General features: G+C 37.9%; 1 long non-coding RNA gene across 1 annotated transcript; it reads right to left on the bottom strand.

The window, feature by feature from the left end:
* Positions 1-604: 604 nt before the first annotated feature.
* Positions 605-7,607, bottom strand: LOC129350611 (uncharacterized). The gene is made up of 3 exons (XR_008604072.1): positions 7,157-7,607; positions 3,423-3,792; positions 605-2,608 (listed from the first exon to the last, which is right to left on the bottom strand). It is a non-coding gene; the product is annotated as an uncharacterized LOC129350611 (long non-coding RNA).
* Positions 7,608-8,080: the final 473 nt, after the last annotated feature.

Consider the following 8,080-nt stretch of genomic DNA (forward strand, 5'->3'; position numbering starts at 1 on the left):
TGAAAATTTCAGCCCTCAGACTGTGTGAAAGCTCAGGTCCTGAGGACTCGGGAGGTCTGGAGGCTTTGGAAAGTCTTGGAACTGAGGGTTCAACCCTCCAGCACAAAGGCTGAAGTCCAACCTCCTGAGAAAAACGGTCGAGTCGAGACTCGAGTTAAAAAAAAACTCGAAAACGACAAAAAATAGATGACAAATGCGCAAAAAAAAGAAGAATTAGTATCTGAGCGAGTAGCTCAGGAGGATAAGAAGAGGACTACCAAGCGGAAGGTCGCAGGTTCAAGACCCACCACTGGCAATTTTCTTTGTTTGTCTTTGTCAGGATTTTGTTAAAATTTAAGAAGTGTCTGGTCTTGAACCAGCGACCTGCAGCTCCATAGGCAAATCCTTAACTCACTGAGCTACAGATCAGATACAAAGAAATAAATTCGTCGTCCCTTTGACATCGTAGTTCCTCAAGTGACCACATGGGTGGAGCTGAGGCGGAGTCTGGGTGGAGTCAGGGCGGAGAGTAGGCGGGGAGGTGGGTGGCGGCCTCCCCCCTCTACTCCCCCACCTCCCCCCACCGCCCACCACACCTTCCCCCGCCCGACGAGTTCTTCGAGTCTCCACGAGTTCTTCGAGTCTCCACAGGTTTTCCTGAGTTTCTGGAGTTTCCACCAGGTCAGAGGCAGAACAAGTTGTCATGAAGAGGTGTTGAAGTCGGCCAGGATGGACTGACTTTTAACAGCGACTAGAAGGAAGACGACTAGAAGAGCAGGTCTTTAACCACCATCCATAAAATCCATGGAGTTGCTCCAGAGAAATGAAGGGACGTCAACTTTTATCAACCTCCATCCAGATGTTCAACTTCATCTCTTTACTTTGACATTTTTAGCACCACAAACCTTTAGTATCACACTTTATTATCATTTATTAGGACTTTAATGGAATCCACCAGCAGATTTAGTTTTTGTTGAGAAACTTTATTCTTGTCATTGTGGGACTGCAGTATTTAAAACTGTTCCTTCTATTTGACCTCATGTTTATTAGTTTTAGTGGAGAAAATTATTTTAATTGTCGATTAGTCTCTTAAAAACCAAATAATAAATTGGATTAGTCAAGAGGTTTAAATTTCTTACTGTCATATTTTAAATGTGACAGAAAATATAAAAATAAAGCATCTTGAGACAATTTGACCTGTAATTGGCGTTATATAAATAAAACTGAATTTAAATTGTATGTATCTTGTAATGTTGGAGTAATTCAGCCATATATGTTGGAAAACACATTTTCTTTGACCATTAATCTGTAGATTGTTTTCTCCAGTAATTCATTTCTTGTTTTGGTTTATAAAATGTCAAACCCAAATATATTCAGTTTACTGTCATAAAAAACAAAAAGATTTACATTCATGATGCAGGAATCAGGCAGTTTTTCCACTTTTTATCTTCGTTTAGTCAGAAAGATAGTTGATAATGTGTGAATTGTTGCAGCTTGTGAGCCGTAAAAGGTTTTAATCTTTGGGGCCGAGTGTCAGAAAACATTTAGAAACCAACATCAACAAAACACTCAACAAAGATTTGTACATCATTAAAGGGAAATCCAACTTTTACATGACAATGTCTAATTAAAGGACATTTATTTCCAATGTAAATGTGTGATATTCATCCTCTGGAGCTTTCTCTTCACATCGTCTTCCACCTGGACTGGTTTGGTCAGGAGCATGTGCAACAAACATTTGAAAAACTGCACTTTAACATCAATGAATGACATTGAAGTTTAATCTCTACATAAATGAGACTGAGTCTGGATGTGCTGCTCTGTCATTAACTCCTAAGTTTAGGGAAAGTTCAAACAGAAGAGGACAGTTCAGATCAGACTTGAGAATGAGCTTATTCTGAACAAACATCTCAGACTTTCTGAGCTTCAGCATCTCTAGCAAGATATTTTAACAACAAGCACCTCAAGAGATCCAGAAGTTGAAGAGAGTTAGCTTTAGCTGAGCCAAAGAACATGTGGGACGCTAACCTAGCAAACATTTCAGACTTTTCTCTGTGAATTCTGAGAAATAATTTCCTATTTAATGACAGAGCTACACATCTTAACTCAGTCTCATTAAAACAGACTCTAATTCAGTGTCATCCATCCATGTTAAAGTGCAGTTACCCAAAATGTTTGTTGCATGAGCTCCAACAAAACCTGTCCAGGTAGAAGGCCACTTTGACAAACAGGAAGTGGAAGATTCCAAGCAGGTTTATAGAAGGGGGAACCGGACTGTACTAAGTGTGGTGGAGTATAGAGGGGTGTTTTGTGGGTTTTTAAGGCTGATAATGATTATTAGTGAGACATTTGGAGTAGATATTCATTTGCAGTAAATGAAAATATTTAAAATCTTGGAGTTAAACTTAGAAGAACACAAACTCTAACAGAAAACTTTGTTGATACGTTTTTGTTCTGTTTACAGATGTTAAGTTAAAGGAGTTTTACAGTCCAATCCCAGCTGCCTCTCAAAAGGCTCCTTCATCTGGCAGGTGGCAGCACTTCTTCTGAGGGGAAGCTGAGCTGGTCCAGCAGAACTTTGGAGATGTGTTCCAGTGGTTGGTGGATGTGTGGGGAGATAGAGAGGGACCTTTGAATTGTTCACAAAGGAAAACAGGGAACCCATTGGTAGTTTTAGTTTAGGCTGCTACTGCAGTGTGTTTTTGGGTTTTAAGAGGTGAACAGGAAGAGCTTTTTTTCCTATTGATTATCTTTTACTTTGTTCCTGGTTGGAATGTCCATCAATGTCAACATGAAGTTCACTTTTAGTTCTGTTTATTTATTTTGATTTACTAACACCCATTTGTTTTTAACCCCCTCACATGTTGTGTTGTTGTAAACTTAGTCTTTCAAATAAATTCTCGTCTAACCCTCTGGAAACCAGCGTTTGGACTGTTTTTGTGTTGCTCCTCACCTACTTCAGACAGCCAGGACAGAACAACGTTTTGTGGACTAAAGGCTTTTCTATGACGTTTTTAGAGCAACATGCTACACTATGAGATTTTTAGAGCGACATGCTATACTATGATGTTTGTTGGGAACATGCTATACTATAGGCTTTTTTAATTGACATATTACTATGATGTGTTTTCTGTTTGTGTTTTTTTGTTTTTTAGCAACATATAATAATTTGAACAGTTTTAAAAATTACTATACTTTTACTTGTGCAATGAAATATTATTCTTTTTAGGCAAAGGCCATGTTTGATTACATATAGGCTATTAAATAAATGTTTATTAAAAACTAAAAAGCATTAAAAAATAATAACCAACTTAGGCATTTACTGAGTCACTAAAATAGTGTAGAGTCTACGGCCACATCTGCATTATTATAAGCATCCTCTGGTAAATTCACAGCCATATACTGTAGGAAATCTAGCTGATCTCATCATGATGTCCACTTACCATATGGACTTCAGGAGATGATTAGATGATGATAAACTGTGACCTGCTGGTTGGGTTCTCTCTGTTCTCATATTTCCTCCACGTTTGTCTCCTGATGCTGCCTTACTTCAGCCAGTCCATGAGCAACATAAACACAGTTTGCCTTGTATCCATTGCCAGGGGTTCCACTCTTCCCACTCCAGTCTGTACATTTGCAAACGTTTTTGCTTCTTTAGACGTGGTGGAGTTTCAGGTGTAGACATTTTTAAACGTGCGGGTGCAGCAGCGTCTGTAACCTGGCAACCAGAGACAGGACCGGACAGGACGGGACACACAGAGACGTCTGAAGTCTGTCCACTGGACCTGGCATCGGGTCCTCGCTGCAAAGGTCCTACGAAGATGAAACTGGCTGCCCTTAATATTTCCTGTGTTTTATTTTATTCATTATGCAGTTTTGATGAGTGTGTGACAGACGTGTACGGAGCATTTATGAAAATACGGAACAACTTGCGTCCCGTATTGATTCAATACGGGACGCAACAATTAATTGTCAAATAAAGGACGTTTCTGTATTTTAAGGGACGGGTGGCAACCCTACAGAGCAGTGTAAAGAAACTGGTCACCTAGCAACCTGAATTAGTCTAGGTAACACTTTGTTTATTATGTGTGTTTTCTGCTCAAGTTAATGTCCTGGTTTGATTCATTTTAAATTACTCCTGATCTTGAAAGGTTTTAAACTGTGCAGTCAAAGTAGTTACAAGTGTGAGTGAATAGCTTGAAATGAACTGCCCTAGACTGCTCTGTTCATAGCCCACCATTCTTTCACAGCTATATCAAGAGTTATTGTGCAATGATAGATAAATGCAGCCCATTTTTCAACTGTTTCCTGTTTAGTATGTGTAACCTCCTCTTAATTTGTTCTAAAAGAAATGTCTAATGAGGCAGTCTAGTCTTTCAGTCAGGTTCAGTCATTTATCCCATTGGTGGTTTGCATTATATAGCTTTGTTTTTCTCTGTTCTAGGAACTATTGTTAAATCATCTTTATGTGAGACTTTGTTCTCGTTTGGAGCATATTCTCGGACGCATGCCTCTGGATCTGGACTTCTTAGAGTTCACTTGCACACAAGAACTTGTGTTTTTAAATAATTTATCTAACCAAGTAGAAGTTTGCCCAGCTATTTTAAATGCACTGACACAGCTACACCATCTTATCAGCTCAGAAAAAGAAAACAGGAATCAGTACATTGCAACTGTGCACTCAGAGAGAGGAGCAGCTGGGCGACAAAGAATGGTCACATCCCCAGAGCACCTTCATAACTTACTGGAACTTAATATGTCTGTCCCATGTATAGATAATGGTATCTGTGAAATATTAGCTGAGTATGTCAAATACTTTTAGATTTTTTTAAGTGGACAGTAGACCTAGTTTCAGTATTGTTTTTCTCACATTAAAATTTGAGGCTATATATAATATATATATAATATCTCAAGAATAATTCAAGATAAAAGCCTGAAATCTTCATTTATTTGTCTTGCTAACATAAGCATATCAGATTGCTATTAAATACAGCGGTGGAAAAACGTTTTTGGACACCTCATACATTTGTGAAATATTGCATTAAGAATCCCTCTGAGGTCTTCAAATGCAATTTCTATTAGTTCAGTCACAGCCATAATACGAAACAAATCCTAAAAAAGTCAATAAAAACTTGAAATTCATTGGTTCCTTAAAAATAAGAAATTTTGAGTATTGGGTCATTTTGGTAGAATTTAGTTTTGTTGTTCATGTAAACAATAAACAAAAAAAGCATCATTTGTGTCTGTCTAATGCAGTCACACCTTTTGAAACACAAAAGACTTTCCAACAAATATTTCACGATAATATTTGAGATTGTGGAAAATTTTCAAGGTGCCTGAAAACTTTTTTCCACCACTGTATCTGTCAAAGCATGAAAATTTGCCATTAGAAAAATGCCACTATATTCAGAAGGATATATGTGGTCATGGTTCCATTATGCCAATGTCATGGTAATGACTGGATGCAGGGCTAATTTACAAAGAAATTACACAAAACAACATGTCAGGTTTCAAAGACTGGACTTTTCATAGACCCCTTCATTTTTTTCATATTTCAACTCACCCATAATCTGAGATTATTGATCTACTTGTTCAGTATTATAGATTCTTCATCATTGTTCTGAGATAGTGTCATTCAAACAACCTCAAATTTTAATGTGCAAAAAAATGCCTGTTGAAGTAGGTTGACAGTGACAGCCAATTTAAAAATATTTTTTGCTCTGACAGTATTTGGAATTTTGGAATACAATATATATATATATATATATATATATATATATATATATATATATATATATATATATATATATATATATATATATATAGTCAACCTATAAATAAATAAATAAATAAATATATATATATATATATCTGCTGTTTTGTAATATTGCAACGGATTTTCATCCCATTCACCAGTGAGAAAATAAAGTCAGTACAGTCCAGTTCATTTTTAACTCCTGCTTTAATGCCGTGATTGCATGTATTGTTCACCAGAAATATTCTTAACTTCAGATACTTTAAATGTATGACAGAAACACGCATACTTGAGCCAGATAACCTGTCAGGTGAGTTGGGAGAACAGGTAGGGGAGGGAATCCAAAAGTGCACTTAGTTTTGTCAGTCAAGTAAAACTAACTAGAGAACAACACCTAACATATCTTGACTGGCAAGTGCAAATACAGGCCAGGATGTCAGTCTTAAATGATGTGTAGTCCTTGTAATGTCCTGGGAATGTAAGGTCTCATAGCAGGTGGAGGCTGTCAGGTATCTGCCATTCACTACTTCTGTAGAGAGAGTTCTTGGTAGAGTCTCCCATCCAGTCCAGAATTTCACCAGACTGGTCAGTTCAGACGGTGTTGCTATGGAGTGGATTAAAATTGATTAAATAAATGGCTACAACAAATGATCAAAAACAATCTAGGGTGCGCATACTAAACAGGAAACAGTCGAAAAAATGGGCTGCATTTATCTATCATTGCACAATAACTCTTGATATAGCTGCTGTGAAAGAATGGTGGGTTATGAACAGAGCAGTCTAGGGCAGTTCATTTCAAGCTATTCGCTCACAGTTGTAACTACTTTGACTGCACAGTTTAAAACCTTTCAAGATCAGGAGTAATTTAAAATGAATCAAACCAGAACATTAACTTGAGCAGAAAACACACATATTAAACAAAGTGTTACCTAGACTAATTCAGGTTGCTAGGTGACCAGTTTCTTTACACTGCTCTGTGACTTAACTGCATTTTCGGGCGCATAAATCACACCTCCACCCATTTGTGCGTTTATAAAATTGTTACTCAACTACCCAGCTGCAGAACGTGCTGTCTGTGTGACCTCATTACTGTGCTAGCGCGGCTAGCGCTGTATTAGCGCGGCTAGCGCTGTATTAGCGTGGCTAGCGCTGTATTAGCGCGGCTAGCGCGGCTAACGCTGTATTAGCGTGGCTAGCGCTGTATTAGCGCGGCTAACGCTGTATTAGCGTCGCTAGCATTGTATTAGCACGGCTAACGCTGTGATAGCGCTGTGATAGCATTGTATTAGCGCGGCTAACGCTGTGCTCGCGCTGTATTAGCGCGGCTAACGCTGTGCTAGCGCAGCTAACGGCATGCATTACAGCTTACTGACTCTCACAAAAACAAACCACATACAGGACAAAAAGGATTAATACACTCACTGAAGCGCCGTCATTCATGCTGGTAGCTGTGGTTGACCCCGGTCTTGTGAGGGGAACCGTCTGCGTCACATGACCGGAGGAGCGCCACGTGATTGGCTGGGCGTTGGTTCGATTTTGGCCAGGATCGATTGTTTACGCCTGAGTCCCCCAGATGTGAACAGCGAATTTTTTGACAGCGAATTTTGAACATTGAATTTTTTGATGGCGAATTTTGAACATTGAATTTTTTGATGGCGAATTTTGAACATTGAATTTTTTGATGGCGAATTTTGAACATTGAATTTTTTTGATGGCGAATTTTGAAGACATTGAATTTTTAACTGGTTTTTAGAATTTTGATGAGCTAAATTCAGGCATAAAAAATTCACATACGTAATTTTGATGCAAAAAAAATTCAAAGTAAGAAATTCAGCAGCTTTTAAAATTCAGAATCTGATGAATTTGATTTGCTTCCATAGAGAAAATAGAACAGAAACAAACAGTCAAATAAAACAATGGACTGAAAATTCAACTGTTGTAGCGTTAAACTTTAAATCAAAAACTACCTGAAAGTATTTGACATAAACACACAAAATCATTCTAAAAACGTTAGAAACACATTATTGCACTGAATGTCATTAAATTACATACTTCCTGCTGCATCATTCCTCTAAAAATTAATCAGTTCCTCCCTACTGACCTCTTCAGGGTCCAGATTTATCACTTTTTCATGGACTTTTCCATCATTTCTGAGCCTCAGAACTTCATCAGCCCAGCAGATAGACACATGACATTTAGGAGGAAAACCACATCTGAGTTCTGGGAAAAACTTGCTGGAAAATCACCCCAAAAAGACACAAAATTTCCACTGAAACATGCAAAATGACCACTCGAGTCAAAGACAAAACACAAATCAAAATCAAATTAAATAATGTTTAAAAAAAA

Source organism: Amphiprion ocellaris, chromosome 15, assembly GCF_022539595.1.
Source record: "Amphiprion ocellaris isolate individual 3 ecotype Okinawa chromosome 15, ASM2253959v1, whole genome shotgun sequence".
Lineage (NCBI taxonomy): Eukaryota > Metazoa > Chordata > Actinopteri > Pomacentridae > Amphiprion > Amphiprion ocellaris.